Consider the following 22,307-nt stretch of genomic DNA (forward strand, 5'->3'; position numbering starts at 1 on the left):
TTTATTTAGATAGAGACCTCAAGACCAAATTAGAAACCAAAAAAAAGATGCAACATGGCCAGGCACAGTGACTAACACCTGTAATCCCAGCACTCTGGGAGCCCAAGGTGGGCACATTATGAGGTCAAGAGGTTGAGACCATTCTGACCAAAATGGGGAAACTGCATCTGTACTAAAAATACAAAAATTAGCTGGATGTGGTGGCACATGCTTGTAGTCCCAGCTACTCAGGAGGCTGAGTCAGGAGAATCACTTGAACCTGGGAGATGGGGGTTGCAGTTAGCAAAGATACTGTCACTGCGCTCCAGCCTGGCAACAGTGAGACTCCGTCTCAAAAAGAAGAAAAAAAAAAAGATGAAACGTACATGGAGAGGTAATTGTTAACTATGGTTTAAAAATTTATTGAGTATGAATATAAAAATGGCAAAGAGTTAGTTGAAGTATGCACTGGAGTGACGGCTCTATCTTAAAGAATTTCTGTCCTAATTTTAGAAGTATCAGCAATGCTCCATGTAAACTATATTCCAAATGTAATTCTTCAATCCATAAAAATTGTTTATCTGTCTGTTTCTTCTTTCCCATTTCCTATGGTTAGATTGTTTGTCCCTAAAAAATCTCAGGTTGAAATTTCATCCCCAGCATAGTCATGATGGGTAGTGGAGCCTCATTAGAGCTGTTTGGGTCATGGAGGCAGGGCCCTCATAAACAGGTTAATGCTTACCCTTAGGGGTGAGTTTTCACCTCATTAGCTCTTTCAAGACACAGCTGTAGAAAGAGCCTGGCATCTCCTCTGTTCCTGCCTCCTCTCTCCCCCTGTAATCTCTGCACATACCAATTCCCCTTTGTCTTCCACTGTGACTTGAAGCAGCCTGAGGCCCTCATCAGAGGCAGACACCCAACCTGGAGCCCTTTCAGTCATCGGAATTGTGAGCCAAATAAACTTTTAAAAAATAAATCATCCAGTCTCAGGCATTCTGTTATAGCAACACAAAACAGACGAGTACACCATTTATTTGTCTAACCACACGGATAGTGATCATACAAGTTAATTTAAGCTCAGTCATTGCGTAAGTAGGTGTGGTATGGTTTTCATAAAATATTTTGCTCTGTTCATTTGCTACTCTGACCAAATACGCTTTTGAATTCTTGGAAATTGGAATGGACGTTGTTGTTCTCCGATGAATACATTGAATGAAAAACAAACCCACAGAATTAATGATTTAGGAGGTTGACTGTTTTTTACCTAGACTTTTAGGTTCCAGGAAGATGCAATTATGTTAACATAAATTCCCCATCTCAAATATATAAGCCATGTCTCCAGTTGCTTCTATGCGCTTTTCAAACTTGAGTGTAGACACAAGGCAGTGGGTTCTTGCCTCAGGATATACGATGATTTTTGGTTGTTGAATTCTAGTGGACAGGCAAGCCTTTGTGGAATCTGGTCACATATGGTTCATGGCTTGTGGAAAATCATAGACTCCACGCTGTCAGAGCGTTTAAGGACTTTGCTCAGCACGGTGTCCTCTTGGCCGGGGGCGTCATGTCAGCACAGTTCTGTGTCTGTCACCTGTTCTTTCTTCACTCCGAGTACTCAGAGCTCACTGAACCTCATTCACCACTTAGAGGTGGGTCACTCGTTGTTCATGTCAACTTCTTTCTCCTTGATGACCTTCCAATCTGTCTCTTTCTGAAGAGTCTGGTGAAGGATGATGTATACATCATAATACATTTTAATGTACACATTAGAATGAAGAGAAAAAGGGGTATTTGACAAGTCACGTAGTTTAAATACTATGATTAAAATGGTATGAATTTAATAACCCTCCATGTTTAAGGTTTAAATTTTAAATGAACCCCATCACTTCTCAAGGAGTAAAATTATGAGCTTGTAGGGGTGAAAATGTTTCTTGTGAAAGCACCTAAACTAATAGCACCTAAATAATGGCTATCTTGAGATCAGAAGTAAAAAATGTGGTCCAGGTCAGCTGTAGTTCTCACTCCAAGTCTCCAGCCTGCTCTTTTCATCAGTGAAGTTACGGATGTGATGTGGGGAATATACCCCACAATTACAGAGCATAAAAGAAACAGCCTTGACTTTGTAGATATCCATGGATCACAGCATGCTGTCTCCTGACTTGGTATGCTTTGCAGACAGGGTTCCCAGAAACCACCCGGTGCTTTCCAACGGAGTGCCGGAGCTGTGCAGGGGGTGGGTGGACAGCCCTCCTTGCTGTGGGATTCTGCTCAGCCAGCACAAAAGCAGAGTCATCGTTCAGCCTATGTCCGTTTCTTAGACTGGGCGCATAGACTGTTGCATGCAGTCCTCCTATTCTGTGGCTTTGAGGCTTGAACATGTGTCATACAGTTTCACAGAATACATGGCACCATGAAATCATTACGGATTCTGTGGAACAACAAAACTTAATTATAACAGGGCTTTGCTCAAAGCTTTTACACAGCTGTCTTTTAAAAACTTAATGCAAGAAACCTTCTACCAAGAAAACACTGTGTGGCATGCAGAAATTTGATTTATGTTCTCTATCACTTAAATTTATCAATCTTGACTTTTAATTCATATCTTAGGCTTGAGTAAGACCCTACATATAGACTGCCAGAGGGTGTGTGAAAATGGGAGTCTCTGAGATATGGGAGGAAAATACATATATCTTTGAAGAAATGGATACTGGCCCTCTAACTACTGACTGGGTAATAAAGAGTATAAAGGTAAGAAGAAAGAGAAAGAGATTATCCAGTGCTTGTAGGTGTTTTCCCAAAGCATGTGCACCTGAATTTTGGATATATAAGGGAAGGTGCTTCATTGCACTCTCTCAACACGTGCATTCATCTTCTGAACCCAAGGTTTCTTATTTATATATTTGGTTTGATTTTGCTCATTTTGGTGCCAAGTTAATACCTTGTAAAAACAATTTTATTTTGAAATAATTTTGGATATAGAGAATGTTACAAGGTTAGTATAGAAAGTTGCATATATACTTTACTGTAATGTTAACATTTTATATAATCATAATAAATTTATGAACACTGAGGACAAGATAGTGGCACAAAACCATTAACTGAACTCCCGAATTTCTGCCTACTTTACAAGGTTTCAATATAGTCAACTCTCTGTTCGAGGACCAAGTCTGTGCTACTACATCACATTCAGTTGTCAGGCATATTATTTATTTTTACATAAAAATAACCACGAAACTTACTGGCTCAAAACCACACACCTATTACTAACAGTTTCTCCAGGTCAGGACCCCAGATGTGGATGATGCTCAAGGCTGAGGTCTCAACAGAGGCTCAGCTGGGTAAGGATCCACTTCCAATCTCATGTAATCATTAGAATTCAGTTTCACGCAAGACTCTGTATAACTTCACTTGCGAGTTGTTTCAGATAACAAGAGTGAAACTCCATCTCAAAAAAAAAAAAAAGTTCTTCTATACCTAGAAGGAAATATTATTCAAAAGGACAACCACAAACATCTCCTAGGGCTTCACATATTCCTCTGAAAAACTCACATTTTTTCCAAGATTAAACACAAGACAAGGATGTGCACTCTTCCCACTTTTATTCAACCATGTTCCTTCAATATTGCATTGGAGATTGTATCCAGGTCAACTAGGCCAGAAAAATAAATATGAGGCCTCCCAATTGGAAATAAAGTCAAATACCTCTATTTGCAAGTGAAATGATTTTCTACATAGAAAATCCTAAAGAATCCATTGGCTAAAACTAAATCCGTTCAGCAAAGTTGCAGAACACAAATATTCATATACATGTCGAATGAATATTAAGCATCCAGTGTCATTTGTAGGCATTAATCCAATTAACAACATATAAATAAAATTAGGAAAACAATTAATTTAAACAAGCATCAAGAAGAAAAAAATACTTATGAAAAGTGTAGGATATGCACACTGAGAACTACATGAAGCATTGAGTTAAATTAAATAACTGACACTACATGTCCATTAATGAGAAGGCTTAATATTATTAAGACAGCAATAGTTTCCAATAGGAGATACAGATTCAATGCAATCCCTACAAAAAGTCCAGCTGCCTTTTTTTGCAGTAATAAGCTGATGTGAAAATCTATATGGAAATGCAAGAGATGTGTAATAGCTAAAACAATCTAAAAATAAAAACAAAATTGGAGCACTCTACTCCTACATCCTAATTTCAAAACTTACTACAATACAGTAACAATACATTGTAATACTGGTGTAGGGCAGACCTATCGATCAATGCAACAGAATCAAATGCACAAAAATTAACTCTTACATTTATGGTCAACGGATTATACAATATTACCGAGACAAATCAATGGGGGAAATATTTTTTTCAACTAATGTAGGACAAGGAGACACCAATATGAAAGTTAGACTCCTCTCTACTACTATGTACATGTTAGATTGAAAATAAATAATAGATCAAATTGTAGGTGCTAAAACTACAAAACTCATGAAAGACAAGATGTGAGTCAATCTTAGTGGTCTTAGGTTACACAACAGTTTCTATGACATGACACCAAAAATACAAGTGACAGAAGAAATATGTGGCTATATTGAACTTAAGAGGATTTTAAAAATTATTAGTCAAAACATACCACTGACAAGTAAAAATACAACTCAAAAATTGAATAAAAAATTTGTAAACCATGTAGCTCATAAGGGTGTATGTTTCAGAATATATAAAATATTATTACAGTGCAAAAAATGCAAAAATAAAAAGGTAAAATCACAAATAAAAATAGGTAAATTATTTGGATAGACATTTCTCCAAATAAGCTATACCAATGTCCAATAAACCTATGAAAAGATGCTCAACACTTCTAGTCTTTAGGGAAATGCAAGTCTAAACAAGACGCATTGCACAAATCTGAAAGGCATATTGCTAAGTAAAACGAAGTCAAGTTTGAAAAGACTACATACTTTGTCATTCCGTTTATATGATACTCTCAAAAATGTGAAACGACAGAGGTAATAAACAGATGAGTTGTTCCAAGGGGCTTGGGAGAGAGGAAGGTCAGGTAGGTGAAGTATGCTGGGTTTCTATAGGGCAATGAAATTCTCTATGATACTGTAATGGTGGACATATGATATTGTTTACAAAATCCAGCAGAATTTTTTTTTAGATGGAATCTTGCTCCGTTGCCAGGCTGGAGTGCAGTGGTGCAATCTCGGCTCACTGCAACCTCCGCCTCCTGGGTTCAAGCAATTCTACTGCCTTGGTCTCAGGTGTACCTGGGACCACAGGTGCGCACCACCATGCCCGGCTAATTTTTGTATTTTTAGTAGAGACGGGGTTTCTCTATGTTGGCCAAGAAGGTCTGGATCTCTTGACCTCATGATCCACATGCCTCAGCCTCCCAAAGTGCTGGGATTACAGGTGGGAGCCACCTTGCCCGACCAGATTTATTTTTTTTTGAAATGGAGTCTTGCTCTGTCTCCCAGGCTAGAGTGCAGTGATCTCAGCTCACTGCAACCTCTGCCTCTCGGGTTCAAGTGATTTTCCTGCCTCAGCCTCTTAGTAGATGGGATTACAGGCGAGCACCATCATGCCCGGCTAATTTTTGTATTTTTAGTAGAGACGGGGTTTCCCCATGTTGACCAGGCTGGTTTCAAAGTCCTGACCTCAGGTGATCTGCCCACCTCGGCTTCCCAAAGTGCTGAGATTACAGGCCTGAGCCACCGCACCCAGCCAGAAATTTATAACACAAATAATGAATCTAAATGTATACAAATTAAAAATAAATATGTGCTAAGTTGGAAGGCTCCCAGGGAGGGACGCAGGCAAAGCAATATAAATGTATTAAAGTGTATGAAACAACCTCACTGAAAAAAGTGGAAGAAATTGGACCTCACTCAAGACATTTAGGAAATAAGTGGATCTTCAAAGTCTAAAGGACAAAGGAATTGTATGTATATGCTATGTTTATTTGTAAAGTTGTTCCCCCTGGCGGTAAGAATTACAATTCTGAAACCACTATATATCTACACTATTTAGGGATGGAAGGATTAAGTTAGTGGAGCCAACTGTCTCATCGTTACAGCTGAGGTTATATACAAGTAGTGGGAATGGGTTGATTGATTTAATGTGGTGCTGGATTAGATCCTGTAGTGCTGGAGACATGAGTAGCAATTCATGTTTAATTTAACATAGATACATATGGACACGTGTTGGAATATTTATAGACGTGTATGAACATAAATTAGCATACACACATATATTCTTTGCTCTGTTAGCTAACGAAACCTTGAATTGACAGGCACCCAAAGAGAAATGAGTACACACGGTATCCAGCTCTTCGTTCCTAATACCACTCTCCAGTAAAAGGTACTGAGGCTGCTTGAAGAAACAGTGGCTGCCCATCTTGGGCGTGAAATCCACAAAACTAACCAGGTAGCTACATACACATATAGAACATACAGTACCAGAAAGTAAGAAAATGCTCAGCAACAGAGCAACCAAGGGACCAATCAAACAAAATTACCCTGAAGTGATGTGGGAATTTCAAAATGGTACCGGAGCCAAATCAAAGACCTTGCAATGGCCTAAGGTGAGTGTAAGATAAATATCCATGATCCCGTACTGATATAAATCAATAAGTGAATAAATATAAAATAAACATAGGCGAATAGACAAACTGTCCATGGTGAAGGACTCCAAATAATATTTGTATTTTTTTTTTCTGTACATAAGAAGGTAGATCTTGGGAGGCTGAGGCGGGTGGATCACGAGGTCAAGAGATCGAGACCATCCTGGTCAACATGGTGAAACCTCGTCTCTACTAAAAATAAAAAAATTAGCTGGGCATGGTGGTGCGGGCCTGTAGTCCCAGCTACTCAGGAGGCTGAGGCAGGAGAATTGCTTGAACCCAGAAGGCGGAGGTCGCAGTGAGCCGAGATCGCACCATTGCACTCCAGCCTGGGTAACAACAGCAAAACTCCATCTCAAAAAAAAAAAGAAGGTAGATCATAACTCTCCACTTCTTAAGCATGTGCTACATGCAGTGACTTCCATTCAAAAAGAGAATGGGAGAAACAATTTTACAGAGGAGAAATTTGATAAAAAAAAAAAAAAAACTACTTCATCCAGCTAATCAAAGTAGCATGAACAGTGCTAAGGCTTGTTGATACTGTAAGTGCCCTTGGTATGCTGCAATGAGAATGGCCCTTCTCCTTCATGATATTCCTCCCCTAACCATGCAAATCCAGTCTAAACGTTGAGTAAAACACCAGATACATCCCGAATGAGGGTTACTAAAACGAGGAATGTCTGAGAAACTGTCGCAGGAAAAAAAGAAGCTTAAGGAGAAATACCATCTAATATCTAAATGGGATGTAGCTTCCTGACCGGAATCCTGGAACAATAAATGGGCATTAAGTGAAAGCTAAATTCATCCAAATAATGTGTGGATGTTAGTGAATGTTAATGTATTCCATCACATCATTAATTGTGACAAATGTTCCACAGTCATGTAAGAAATCCATAATAAGGGAAACTGCTTGTGGAAAATGTTAGTTTTTTGTACTGTTTACAACGGTTCCGAAACCGAAACTATTCTAAAATGAAAACAGAGTTGCGTGTTTTCTACGTCACGGCTTGGCTTACTATTCAGGACGTTACCAATATCGCCATTACCTGCTGAGTGCACCTCCCCAATTCCAGCCTCTTTCTTACTCACTGAAGGCAATTATGATTTTAAATTCTCTACTCTCATGCCCTAATTCTTCTTGATTATTTTTCTAAATTTATATTTCTAAGTAATTAAATGTTTGGTTATTCTTGCCTTCAAACTTAGATAAATGTAAGTGTCTAAAGGAATCCATATTCTTAATTTAATTTTGAGAAACTCTCAAACAAATCCATGCTGTAGGACATTAAAAAAAAAAAGCCCGATTAATGTTTATCAGAAGGGTAAAAAAAAAAAAATAAGTGAAGACTGAGAAACTCTTGCAAACTGGAAAAGACCTGATGTGGCAGACAGCACCTAAAATGGTGCCCAACGGTGCCCAATGATGCCCACCTCTTGGTGAATACAACCTTGTATTCTAATCCCCTCCCAGTGAGTGTGGTCAAGAACTGTGACTTGCTTGTAAACAACAGAATACTGAAAGGGTAATGGGATGTGATTTTGGTGATGATTTTATATCAGTTTACGATCTCTTTCTTGCTAGCAATCTCTCTTTACGGCTTGAAGGAGCATTCCACCATATGGGAGAAACCAACATGAGAGGATCTGGATGCAGCCTTTGGCCAACAGCCAGCAGGGATCTGAGGCTGTTGGTCTAACAGCCTGCCCCAGAAGTTGCAATACACATTTACAGTTAAAACTACATCATTTCACAAGTATTGTATCTTATAATAAGAAAACAATCCTAAATCCTCTGTCCTGTACCTTCTATCATTATTCATTCATGTCACCTATATTGTAGCGTATATAAAAACATACATAAAAGTGAATTGTTGCTATTATTTTCAATCATCTCTTACCTGTTGAACCAATTAACAAAAGGAAAGATGAAAGCTTTTGTTCTCTAGAGCAATTACTTTAAAAAGGGTTCTTTAACTATTGTTGGTATACTAAGAAAGGAAAAGAATGGGATAATATAAAATATTCAGTTGAAACAACAAAAGGCAGAAAGAGCAGAATACAAAAATATAAACAAAGAACAACGACAGCAAATATAAAACAGTCAGATGGTGGCTACTACAGTGGCTATAAATGCAGTTATATCAACAATCACTGTAAATGTCTCTGGTCTAAGTGTACCAATTAAAACACACAGACAGCAAATAAAAAAACTATGTGTTGTCTACAAGACACCTATTTTTAATTTTAAAATGATACTTATAAATTAAATTAAAAGGATATAATAAAAATACTTCACATATCTTAAAAAAAATCTAAAACAGTAATCTAAGTTTCCACGTTAGGATCCCAGAAAAGAAGCACAAATCAGATACAAAGTACGAAGGAAAGAGAGTGCAAAGATAGTAAAAGCAAAGTCAGACATGCACCAACGGAATTTTTCAAATGAATATTAATTACTTCACAGTTTCCAGAACACAGAACTGTCCAAATTCAAGAAGGAAAACACAACACCCTAAACAGAATCTTTGCTTAAGGCATGCAGCAGTAACTGCCTCTTGAAATAAGAGACGGTAATCTTCAGAAATGATCAACCGAAGGCATATTAAAGTAGAGAATTTCATTTTTACATAGTTGGTAAATACTTTGAAAATGAATAATCCACCAATAAGAAATTTAAGTAAGCAACCATTGCTACATATATAATGAAAACGAGCACAGGTGACAGGACATCAAAATACTTGTTAGGCTTTGAGACACAGGAGAAAATCATGAGGTTCGTATGAGAATATCGAAGAACACGTCAGAGGAGACACAGACACAGGTGGACCTGCGCATGCCTGCAAGGAAACGTCCGCCGCCGCACCTGGCGCATCTCCCGCAAGCCTCACCTGCGTCCTGGCGCCGGGCGCTTTCTCTGCGCGGCTGCGCAGTGGTTCCATCCGCAGCTTACCGTGAGGCTGAGCGCAGCTTCCCACGGATGGACGCCAGGGGGCGCAGTGAGATCGCCGCTCTGAAGTTCTCGGGGAATCCTGCCTGCACCTGCAAATGGCCCTGAGGGACGCCGGCCAGCGCTTGAGGTGTGGTGCGGGTTCCAAACGATGGAGAAACAGAGAACAGGAGCAGCCAAGCACCCGAGCCTCCCTGTCCAAGAGCCTTGGGTCCTCTCTCTCCACCCTCCTTCCTCTCGAGACCGCTCCTGGTAAAGCCCAGGGACCCTCTTGACTCATTCTGTCTTCCTACAGGGATACCTCATGGGCTGGGGCCCCATTTTAGAAACCAGAACCAGATACTCAAATCCCTCCTCACAGAAAGCAGTCCTCAGGAGCAGCCCTCCCTTCCCTGTCCAGTCCCTCCATGGTTGGCCCTTCCTTTCTGCTCCTGTCTGTCCCAGCGGTCCTTCCAATCCACTGCCCTCTTCTCATGCCCTGGCCTGTGCCACAGACACACTGTTTCCTCTTTTCTTACCTTCCCGTTTTTTTTTTTTTTTTGAGACTGAGTTTCCCTTTTGTTACCCAGGCTGGAGTGCAATGGCCCGATCTCGGCTCACCGCAACCTCCGCCTCGTGGGTTCAGGCAATTCTCCTGCCTCAGCCTTCCGAGTAGCTGGGATTCCAGGCACACACCACCATGCCCAGCTAATTTTTTGTATTTTTAGTAGAGACGGGGTTTCACCATGTTGACCAGGATGGTCTCGATCTCTTGACCTCGTGATCCACCCGCCTCGGCCTCCCAAAGTGCTGGGATTACAGGCTTGAGCCACCACGCCCGGCCGCACCTTCCCCTGTTTGCTGGACTCACTGCTCCTCACTCTCCAGAATCTCCTCCAAGGCTCCTCTTTCTGGGGGCCTACCTTGTCCATACTAGGCCTGATCTGATGTCTGTTCCCCGAGTTAGCAAGGGCAGCTCTTACATCTACAGTTTAGTGTAAATTTCCTGAATCCTCGCTGGACTTAAACATCAGAGAATTAAAATTTTTTTCCCCGTGCTCCTCTCCTTTGAGCCCCACACAGGTAGGGGACAAAGAGCAACACAGGAGATTCTTCTTTATATTTAATTTCAAAAATGAATGAATAAATCTCTCCAAATCCTCACCTGTATTCTTGTCCACTTCCCACTAAACTCCAAGCCTCTGAATATGAAGAGGGTTTGCACTAGATGATAAGCATGTTTCTGTTTTCCCTCCCTTCTGTTCTCAGAGCAGGATATGAGCCCTGACTTCCCCTCAGCCTCTTCTCCATCCTCAATCCGCTGCAGAGCCCCTCTCTTGGGCCAGGCTGCTTCTAACTCATCTGCTCCTCTTCTGTCCTTCGGAACAGTGCTACCCACTTAAACCATTTAAAATATTCTTCTCTGGATTCACATCTATTAATATAGGTCCCTTCATAAATATTTCAAAATCCTTATTATTTACCCTATTTCCTGAATTGTATTATGCATGTTTTTGAATTTTTACCACATTTGCTGTTTGGCTAGTGTGAGTCAGGACGTGGTTTTCATTATCTGCACTTGGATGAACTTTTTCTGGAGTTTTCGTCTGTCTCCTTCTGGTAGGGCCACCTGCATCAACACTGGCAGAAGGGAGGGAGAGGTGCAAAGCACACAAACGATGGTGCAGCCTCCTTTATTAAAAATGATTTCTTCGTCCTCACTCTTCATTCCACAAAAGGAGACGTTAATACATCCATTATTTGGTTTTTAAATTTTATTTCAATTCTGGCACTCTTTTAGTTTTTCCATGTTCTGGCTTTTTATTTTCTTCCAACTTTTATTTTAGATTCACAGTGTACATGTGCAGATTCACTGTATGAGTAAGATGCATGTCACAGGGGTTTGATATACAAAGGATTTTGTCACCCAGTTAGTACATAGTACCCAATAGGCAGCTTCTTCAGTCCTCACCCTCCACCCTCAAGCAAACCCTGGGGTCTGTTGTTCCCCTCTTTGTGTTTATGTGTGCTCAATGTTTATCTCCCACTCATAATTTAGAACGTGTAGTATTTGGTTTTGTTTTCTTGTGTTAATTCACTTAGGATAATGCTCTCCAGGTGCATCCATATTGCAGCAAATGATATGATTTCATCTTTTTACGCCTGCATAGAATTCTGTAATATATATGTGCCACGTTTTCTTTATCTAGTCCCCACTGATGGGCATCTAGGTTAATTCCATGTCTTGCCTGTTGCAAAAAGTACTGCAGATATCTATTCTTTAACTCAAACTCTCATTCAGCCAAATCAGAATGTCAAGATACTTTAAAATGCATTGGCCAATGAATTTTAATATTGCTTTCATTTTTATGTGACTAAAACATATACCTCTATAATTCCACAGGGGCTCTAAATAAATATAAAATAAAGCTATTTACTGTATCATATTTTGACTGTGGTATGTATCCTTGATTTTAGATGCATATTAAATCTCTTGATTCAGTGGCACAGAGTGAATGAACCCATGGAGACTCCTACAGACGTGAGTAGAACAATTCCCACTTTCCCTTTCATATTACAAATGCCAGTTCACTTGTCTGTTTTCCCTGTGAATTTGACTCACGTTGTTCCTTCTTCACCTTAATTTTGACAACTGGGAGCATACAGCCAGTGATACAATAATAACGGAATAATTGCCAAATGAATGAATCACAATGCTGTGGATGCATCAATAGGGTTTGAATATGTCTTACCATATGTAAACACACAAAAAATGGGTACATATGTGAATCAATGGTTTGCAAGAAAGTGTGTATCAAATACTGAAGGTCAGTGATACCTGACAGATTTGAAAGAGTGACCTTTGCCCTACTACTGTCCTAATTAGTGATTCCCAAAATTTTACAATAGCAAATATCTTGGAAAGCTTTTTGATTTGAGATAAAGGATCTAAAGTCCAAAAGAACAAGGTGGCTCTATTTTCTAGAACATTTCTGAAGAAGAGAGGTCTAGTCACAGAAAAAACTGGAGATTGGCAAAAGTTCCTGCAATGCATCTGAGTTAAGAAACTAACTGAAGCTCGGCAAAGAATCACCTTATTTGATCAGAGGTGCCTCGTACACAAGGTTGGAAATATCTTTTTTTTTTGAGACAGAGTCTCACTCTGTCACCAGCTGGAGTGCAGTGGTGTGATGTGATCTCAGCTCACTGCAATCTCTGCCTCCTGAGTTCAAGCAACTCTCCTGCCTCAGCCTCCTGAGTAGCTGGGATTATAGGCGTACATCACCATGCCCAGCTAATTTTTGTATTTTTAGTAGAGACGGGGTTTCACCATGTTGGCCAGGATGGTCTCTATCTCCTGACCTTGTGATCTGTCCGTCTCACCCTCCCAAAGTGCTGGGATAACAGCTGTGAGCCACCTCGCCCGGCCAGAAATAGTATCTTTTCTTAATCTGCATCAGCCAGATTGGTAAACCTCAAGATTCATGGGGCAGTGGAGAGAAAGACACAAAAGGGTCTTGTCTCAGCAGTAGAGAATAATTGGTCCTAGATTAAATACACTATCTGGGTCCAAATAGCAAATATAAGAGGCAAGATTTCAAGGAATAAAACTGATCCCAAGAAATATCTCCTAATAGTCATCAAATGTATTTATTGAATTTTACAGTACCCAACAAGCTAAAATGCAAAGAAATATAAAAATAGGACCCAGAATAGGCAGATAATTTAATCATTTGAAACTGGCCCAGAAGCAACACAGCTGTTATATACCAGTAAAACAGTTACTGCTTTTCATACATACAGGTTTTGGCACTGCACTCTGTACGCTGAAAAGTTAATAGAGATGTGGTGAAAATAAAGAAGACCCAGATAAAATTCCAGGGTGGAAAGCTACAACACCAGTGATGCTTTAAGAGTACAGGAGTGGTCTTAACTGCAGATCAGACTTGCAGAAGAAAAGATTATTAAGCTTGAAGATATGCCAATGAAAACCATCTAAAATAAAGGAGACGAACATAATAAGCATGAATGAAAACAGTATCCGTGAGCTGTGGGACAAGCAGCCTCACATACGTGTAACTGGAGTCCAAATTCATGCAAGTATAAACCCGCACATTCAAAAGCTCTGTGAGTTCCAAGCACCACGAACGTGGATATATCTATTTAAAAATGCACTTCAGGACTAAGTGGCTCCAAAACAATGATAAAGAAAGTGTGTTGATAGAAGGAAGACATGTTGGTGGAAAAGAAGAGAAATCAGGATAACATCAGATTTCTCAATGAAAACAACACAGAAGTTACAGTGGGGTGGCGGTAAAGCAATGAAAGAGGAAAAAGTCAATCACTCTTCTATGCAAAGCAAAACTATTTTTCGAAAGCAAGAGAAAACGAAGACCGTTTCGTGTATATGTAAGCTGAAATAACACATCACTGGTAGACACTACAATACATGTTAAATTTCAGGTAGAAAGTAAACAATGCTGGGTGAAAATGTGAATCTACACAAAAGAGTGAAGAATGCAGGGATGTGTATTTCCATAAGTTAAGTAATAAGATGATTTTAGTATTGTTTAAATATGTTTAGGATATAATTTGTTATTTACACAAAAATTATTACATGTACTAAGGGATTGCCAGTAAAAGGAAACTGTATGACAAATTTACAAAGGTCAGAAAGGGAGAAATGCATTGATACCATTTTAAGGCTCTGATACATTACATAAACTGGTAGGATATCACTTGAAAGTAGACTCTGATACGTTAAACGTACACAGTACACCCTAAATCAACCACCAGAATAATAAGAGTTACAAATAATAATACAATAAAGGAAAGAAAACAGAATCATGAAACATATCATATTATTCCAAAATAATGCAGATAAAGAAGAAAAAGAACCAAAATGATCATTTTTATTGTATGTAGTCTACATGAACTCTAAGAAATTGTCAGATTGGACATAAAAGCAAAAGCCAACTATAAGTTCTCTGAAGAAACACACTTTAAGTACAAAGATATAGAGACTGAAAAGGTAAAAGAATAGGCAAATATATGCCATCATACCAAAAATAAAAACAAACCTTTAATAGTGATATTTAAAAAATTAAACTAGATTTCATATCAAAATTATACAAGGAAAAAAGAAGATAATTTCATAACAATATATGTCAGTTTATCAAGAATCCACAGTAGTCCCAATCTTTTATCACCAAGCAACAGATCTTCAAAATACATGGAGTGAAAACTGATAGAAATTCAAAGAGAAACAGATAAATTAAAAATTATAGGCTGGGCGCAGTCACTCACGCCTGTCATCCCAGCACTTTGGGAGGCCAAGGTGGGCAGATCACGAGGTCAGGAGATCCAGAACATCCTGGCCAACATGGTGAAGCCTCGTGTCTACTAAAAGTAAAAATATCATCTGGGAGTGGTGGCAGGTGCCAGTAGTCCCAGCTACTCAGGAGGCTGAGGCAGGAGGATCGCTTGAACTCAGCAGGCAGAGGCTGCAGTGAGCTGAGATCATGCCACTCCAGCCTGGGTGACAGAGTAAGATTCTGTTTCAAAATAAAAAAATAAATAAAATAAAAATTATAGTTGGAAATTTGAATACCCCTTTCTCAATGTTAAACAAGTAGAGCAAACATATCTGGAAGGATATAGAGTATTGGGAAAATACTATTCTATAACTCGTTCTAACTGGTATTTATAGATTCATATGCTCCACCCAATAGCAGTAGAATACACTCACCTTTTGGGAGCACACTGAACATTTAGAAAAATAAACTATATTCTGGGACAAAAAACAGTCTAAATAATTTTAAAAATAATTCAAGGCATACAGTTGCCAGCATTCATTCTGGATAAAATCTATTAGCAAAGTTGGAATAGTCCAAAGTCCAGTGAAGTTAACTCCCTCAAGCTGAAAAACCAATTTACTAAAATCCTACAGCGAACATCATACTTAACTGTAAGAGACTTACCGTTTTTCTTCAGGACTGGAAAAAGTTGAATATGTCAATTCTTATCACTTTGACATGCTACTTGGTGCCCTAACTAGTACAATCAGAAAAAAATAGAAAAGGGAAAAGAAAAAAGAAAAGCAATACAAAGGGGAAAAAAGAAAAGAAACTCTTGTAGATGACATGATATCTATGTAGACAGTCTCAGGGAATCTACCAAAGAACCCCAAGAACTAATAATTAAATGTCGCCAGATTAGAGGTATAAGATAACACAGAATGTGCGTGCATGTGTGTGTGTGTAAACTAATTTTTTTTTAAGTCAGAACTGTGCTGTCACCCAGGCTGGAGTGCAGTGACGTAAGCTCAGCTCACTGCAACCTCTGCATTCAGGGTTTAAACAATTCTCAAGCCTCTGCTTCCGAGCAGCTGGGATTACAGGTGCGTGCCACCACACCTGACTAATTTTTGGATTTTTAGTAGAGATGGAGTTTCACCATGTTGGCCAGGCTGGTCTCAAATTCCTGACTTCAAGCAATCCAGCTGCCTTGCCCTCCCAAGTGTTGGGGTTGCAGGTGTGAGCCACCATGCCTGCCCAAGAAACTATTTTTAAAATACCATACAAATAACAAAAAAGGCATAAATATGACCAAATGTGCAGAATCTTTATGCTGAAAATTATAGAACATTAATGAAATAAATAAAACAAGACCTAAATAAGTAAAAAGAACAGAACAGAAAACTAAAAATAGCAAAGATGTTAATTGTTCCCCCAATTAATATATAGATATAAATAAATTCCTACCTAAATTCCAGCAAATTTTACTGTAGACATTAGCAAACATTCTGAAATTTACATGGAAAGATGAATGAACTAAAATAGCTATAACTGTTCTGAAAAAGAACAATTACATTGGAGGAATCACAGTACCTGGATGTAAGATATCGTGGATAGCTACAGTAGTTAAGACAGTGTGGAATTGTGAAGTGAGAGAGACATATCAGTGAGACAGAATAGAGTCTAGAAATAGACCCACAGAATAACAGACAAAACCTTTTTGACAGAGATGCAACAGAAATTCCGTGAAATAAGATTTCAATAGAAGGTATTGGTTGTATATCCAACACCCACATATAAAATGAACATCAACTTATGCTTTACACCTAAAGCAAAAATAATCTCAACGGACTATTTATCTCAATCTAAAATGTAAAGCTGTAAAAGTTTTATACAAGAAAATGTAGGAGAAAATTTGTTAACCTAAGTTTGGAAGAGGACATCTTAGACATGACACCAAAAGCACAATTCATGAAAGAAAAACAATCAATAACTTGGACTTCCGTCAGTGATAATGTTATGTGAATGAGAAGTGAAGGTGCAGAATGGATGGAAATATCTCTAAATCATATGACTGACAAAGGAAATACATCAAGAAGATGTAAGGAATTACCTAAACCAAACAGTAAGGAAAATAATCTATTTAAAATGTCTTCAATAGACATTTTGCTAAAGATGATATATCAGTGGCACACTCTAATTTGTTAGAGAAATTCAAATTAAGGTCACCATAATAAACCATCGTATCTACCAAAATCACTAAAATCATTAAAAGTATGAAAACACCAAGTGGTGTTGGGAATATATAATACTAGAGCTATTGTGTAGAACAGTTCGACAGTTTATTATAAAGTTAAAAATGCACTTACCACATGATCTACCAGTCCACTCTTGAACATTTTCATCCCAGACAAATGAAACTAATGTTGACACAAAAAATCTGCACAATGTTCACAGTTATTTGTCCTGCCCAAATCAGGAAATAAGCCAAATGTCTTTCAACCAACAATGATACATTTATGCAACAGAATACTACTCAGAAATACACACATACACACTACTGATACATGAAACAACATAGCTAGATTTTGAAGCATTAGACTCAGTGAAAAAAACAAATATCAAAAGATTACCTTCCATACATTTATAAATATTTTATACTTTATAATACATTCTTGCAATTATAAATTTATAGTCATGGGAAACAAATTCATGGTGGTCAGGAGTAGGACTGGAGGTCTGCAGGAGGGTATTATTAACACACGGTAGCATGTGAGAATTTGTTTTTTGCAGTGTTGGGAAAAATTCAGCATCCTGAATATAATAGTTATTATATAAGTGTATATACATGATAAAATTCAATATATTTGTATATATAAAGAGAGCATATAAAAATTGGTGAAAGCCAAAGAAGCTGTGTAGTTTAGTTAATTGTACTGCACCCGTGTCAAGTTCTTGGTTTTGATAACTGTACGATAGTTACATAACATGCTATCACTGGGGGCCAGCTAGGTGCATCATGGGTAAACACGGCTCACCATTCTGTTATGCTGGCAGATTACCAGCAAGAAGCAACATCTTTGTGTGCTCATTTCCCTAGTACTTTCATTCTCTCGAGTACACAAAACATACACTTTGAACAGGATTGTTTTCTCACTTTGAGATCTCAACCAGCAACGTGGCCTTTGATAGCACATTTTGCATTTTTTTTTTTAAACAGAGTCTTGCTCTGTTGCCCTAGCTGGGATGCAGTGAGGCGATCTCGGCTCACTGTAACCTCTGCCTCCTGGGTTCTAGCAATTCTCTTGCCTCAGCATCCCGAATAGGTGGGATCACAGGCACACACTGCCATGCCCAGCTAATTTTTTTGTATTTTAGTAGAGACGGGGTTTCACCATGTTGCCTGGGCTGGTTTCAAATTCCTGAGCTCAGGCAATCCACCTGCCTCGGCCTCCCAAAGGACTAGGATTACAGGTGTGAGCCACTGTGCCTGGCCAAATTCTGCATCTTTGATTTGGCAAAACCGAGACTTCCTATTTTACTCTTGAGATATTTCCATCCTAGTAAACACAGTATTGGGAATTAACTAATTCTGTAGTCTGCTACGCTCCATTCATGACTATTAAGGATAGTCCTAGGTGAGGACCGTAGCCAGGTTCAGAGTTTGAGATCAAGGAGATATATGTGTAGTATCCCACAGGTGCTTGGTTGCAGGAAGGGAGATGATACAGTAGGAAGCTAAGAACAGGGAGGCAAAGGAAAAAACGTATGCAAAATGCCTCACGATATCACTGCTGTTTAATGCTTAAAACTGAGTTTGGCTGTATGACATTGTTTCAATTAATATCATAGTCTTGTCAAAAGAGTGTGACCTTAGAAATGTGTTCTCTCAGTCTTAGAGTATTGTATTTTTAAAATTGTTTTTTAAATGCTCATGTTTTCTATTTTTACCTTTAAGACAAGATGTATAAATTCATGTGAATAACTATCAAGATAATGGCTAACCACCATTCAATTCATTTTATGTGTCAAGAATTGTTCCATGTGTTTTCCATAAGTCATGTCATACCAGGGCTACTAACGGTTACAGGTCTGACTCAGTGTAAGGAGATCCTCCCCACAAGAAAACAATAAGCCCCGGTAGTAAACCCACAGCTTAATTGGCAGGTGTTTAGTTTGAGCAAGTGCACAGTATTTCACAACTGGGCAAGTAATCCACACACATGCCATCTAACAAGAGATGTAATGGTGGCCGGCCGCGGTGGCTCAAGCCTGTAATCCCAGCTACTCAGGAGGCTGAGGCAGGAGAATTGCCTGAACCCGGGAGGCGGAGGTTGCCGTGAGCCGAGAGGAGGAGGAAGAGAAGGAGGAGGAGAAGGAGAAGAAATAAATTCTTATTGCATCTTAAAGATACCAGATTAAGATTTTTCCTTTATACCAGAATTCCTAGAACATGGTCTTTAGGCTTAAATTACAAATAGGCAACACTTACACCAAACCCCACACCAAAGTTCCCCAGAATGCCTCTCAGTGCTTATTTTAAACAGCGCCTTTGTCATTTGCTTTCCCTCTGCTCTTTCCTCTGGTTTATTATTGTCCATCTGTGATGGGTCCACCAATCAGGCCACTCACAGAAAACCTTACCAAAGGAATGTGAAAGGTTTAGCTGAAAGCAATAGGAAGTATTTAAATAGTTGCTAAATCAAAATGACTGAGTTATGTATTCTAATTAGTAAATGAGAGGAAATGTAGTTTTTCTATATGAAAACTTTCTCATATTATGCCATATATAACACAACTCAACAAGACGATATATATATATATAGTAAAAAGTAATATAACTTGGCTAGCAATTTGCTACTATATAAGATTTCAGAGATGCACATGCTTTGACCCAGAATTTGAAATTCTATGAATATATTCTACAAAAATAATAGACCTCTAGTGCAAACAAATATGCAGGGATGTATACTCCAATATTGTTTCTTTTGGCAAAATATGAAAAGAAAACAAACTACTGTATATATCCATCAAAGAATAGTGGATAATTTGGTAAATATACTATAACACACCCTTTCAACACATTACCAAACTTTAGAGACAATCAGTAATTTCTGAATATTTAACACATCCACAGTAAAAGATGATGGAACAACCGAACAGAGAGATGATTGTTTTTTCCTATACAGTGGTGAAGAGGTTGGCAGTGTGCAGAGAACCAGAATGATAGTGTTCCGATTACATCACTTAACACCTTTGTAACCTTTCAATAGTTACCCTATCACATTTTTAGTGCCCTCACTTATGCAGCGGGTGTAAGAAGATATACTACGTATTTTTTTTTTTTTAGTTACAATGCTTCAACCAATTAAAGGAGCACGGATAACACCACCTGACAATGCTATAACCTGATATATCTAGTTTAAATGAACACAATTACCACTGTATAGCCTATATACTGCACGCAGGAAAAAAGAAATACACATATTTGTATTTTTACATATAGGTATTTACAATCATAGAGCTGAAAAAGCAGACACCCAAGTATGAATGTTGGTTACAAGTTTCAGGATTCAGAAAGTAGATGACGGTCTTTTATTATGTAATTTTTTTCTAGATTTAAATTTTCATCAAACAAATTATTTTTCCCTCAAAAATTCGAAAGTTAACACAGCAAAATAATTACTCACATATAGTTGTGAATATTCCTCAAACAAAACTTCTAAGTCTGTAGGAAGAGAGCTGAATATCATTCGTAAATGTCCTAACAGGAATTTTGTTATTGGGACTTTTTTCCTGCTTCTGCTTCACCCTTAACTTTGTCAGTGTCTTTTTATAATACTTTTAGAATGCAGAAGAACATGGAGGTAAATTCCGCATAACTTGCCGCACATAGGTAAAAAGGACCTCCGCTTACTTATTTTGTGCGAGGTGGCAGTGAAGAGATTTCTGCAACTAATTCTGACGTCAGAGGAGTTGCACATAGAAGTGGTTAAAAAATGAAGTTCTGTAGTTTTGCTATTAATCAAGTTAATACAGTTGTTTTAAGTGGAACGGAAATTAAACTTAAAAGATTGGGGGTAAAATCACAAACTTTTAAATAAGGTTTTGTACTTCTGTACTGGTAACAGTCACAGGATTTTAAAGATAATGTATAAAACTATAGAAGAAATTTTGCTTCTGGAGCTTTTGGGGTAGATGAAAGAGTCTGAAGAACACAAAATAGAAAATCAGTATACAAATCTAAAATCAAACTCGATGTTGAATTCCCATTAAACAGAAAACATCAATCTAAACATTAAAAAAAAAGGCTTACCAATGTAATTAAAGTAGAAATATAAAGCGCTAATAATACAAAGGAATACAATAAACGTTGTGGATGTCACATGAACATAAAATCAATAGATATTGAAAACAGACTTTTACGTTTGAAAAAAAAAAGCCAAACAATCCCTTTATATGGTAGGAAAAAAAAAAAAAACGCACGTCTGGGGGCCTAAGCCCCCAGAGAGAATGAGGTCGGGGGAGTTGAGGGATACTTTCCATCTCAATTTCCACTCGCAAACCACAGACGAGAAATTCCTAGCAAGCGCCCTGAACTTAAAGGGACCCGGCTGAGGCAGGGGCGCTGCGGCTCCACCTGCTGAGCGGCCGCTCGGGGCTCGGACCCCGCGCCGCTGTCCTCCCCGCCGCCCACGTGACCTTCCCACCGCGCACCGCGAGCGAGCCTGGGGTCGGACCCGACCTTCTGCGGCCGCGCGCCGCCAGGTGCGCCCATGACCGCCGTCCCGGGACGCACCTGGCACACTCGGAGACCAGAGGTAAGAAGTCAAGAATGGAGTTTCCAAAAGTCTCCGTCACTCCGCGATCAATTTCTCTCGCCTTGCTGTTTTTCAGCGCAGCATAAAGTAAATGTAAGATAACTTTATTTTGGCGATGCTTCCAAAGCAAAGCATTTTGGGTTGAATGGAAAGAAAATCCTGTAGTTTATACACTCTGTAGCTGCATTCTTACAGGTGAGTCCTAAAAAGCTGCGTCTGAAAGGTTAATAGCTTACAAACTAGAGCGCACCCTAAAATACGTATTTAGTTAGACAAATGTACCAGTAGCAACAAAATCACAATTAGAAGAAAATACTAAAAAATGGTTTTGAAAAAAATGGCATTGTTCAAACTATTCACTCCTGTTACTATTTTTCACTGAATACATTTTATATATAACATAAAACTTGGCTTAATAAAAATCTACAATCCAAGATGGATATTTAAAGATTATAGGATTTTCAGCCATACAGTAATAAAATAACACTGCATTCTCCACCTTGGACCACTCATATAAGTTTCATATGTTATAAAACAGTATGCATCCTAAATGGAAATTAAACAGCAACAAAATATTTCCTAACTTGCGTCCATGTGAAATCAGAAATATTTACATTTTGGCCATAAAATTATTAATAATGTTTAAGCATACCACAGA

General features: G+C 38.6%; 1 long non-coding RNA gene across 1 annotated transcript in view; it reads right to left on the reverse strand.

Annotated features, from left to right (window-relative positions):
* The window catches only part of LOC128932308 (uncharacterized), a 164,672-nt gene continuing 142,365 nt past the window's right edge, over positions 1–22,307 (reverse strand). The window contains exon 4 of the long non-coding RNA XR_008481959.2: positions 1–2,404. This is a non-coding gene — a long non-coding RNA (uncharacterized LOC128932308). The remainder of the gene's footprint in view (positions 2,405–22,307) is intronic.

The sequence above is a fragment of the Callithrix jacchus genome, chromosome 6 (assembly GCF_049354715.1).
Source record: "Callithrix jacchus isolate 240 chromosome 6, calJac240_pri, whole genome shotgun sequence".
Lineage (NCBI taxonomy): Eukaryota > Metazoa > Chordata > Mammalia > Primates > Cebidae > Callithrix > Callithrix jacchus.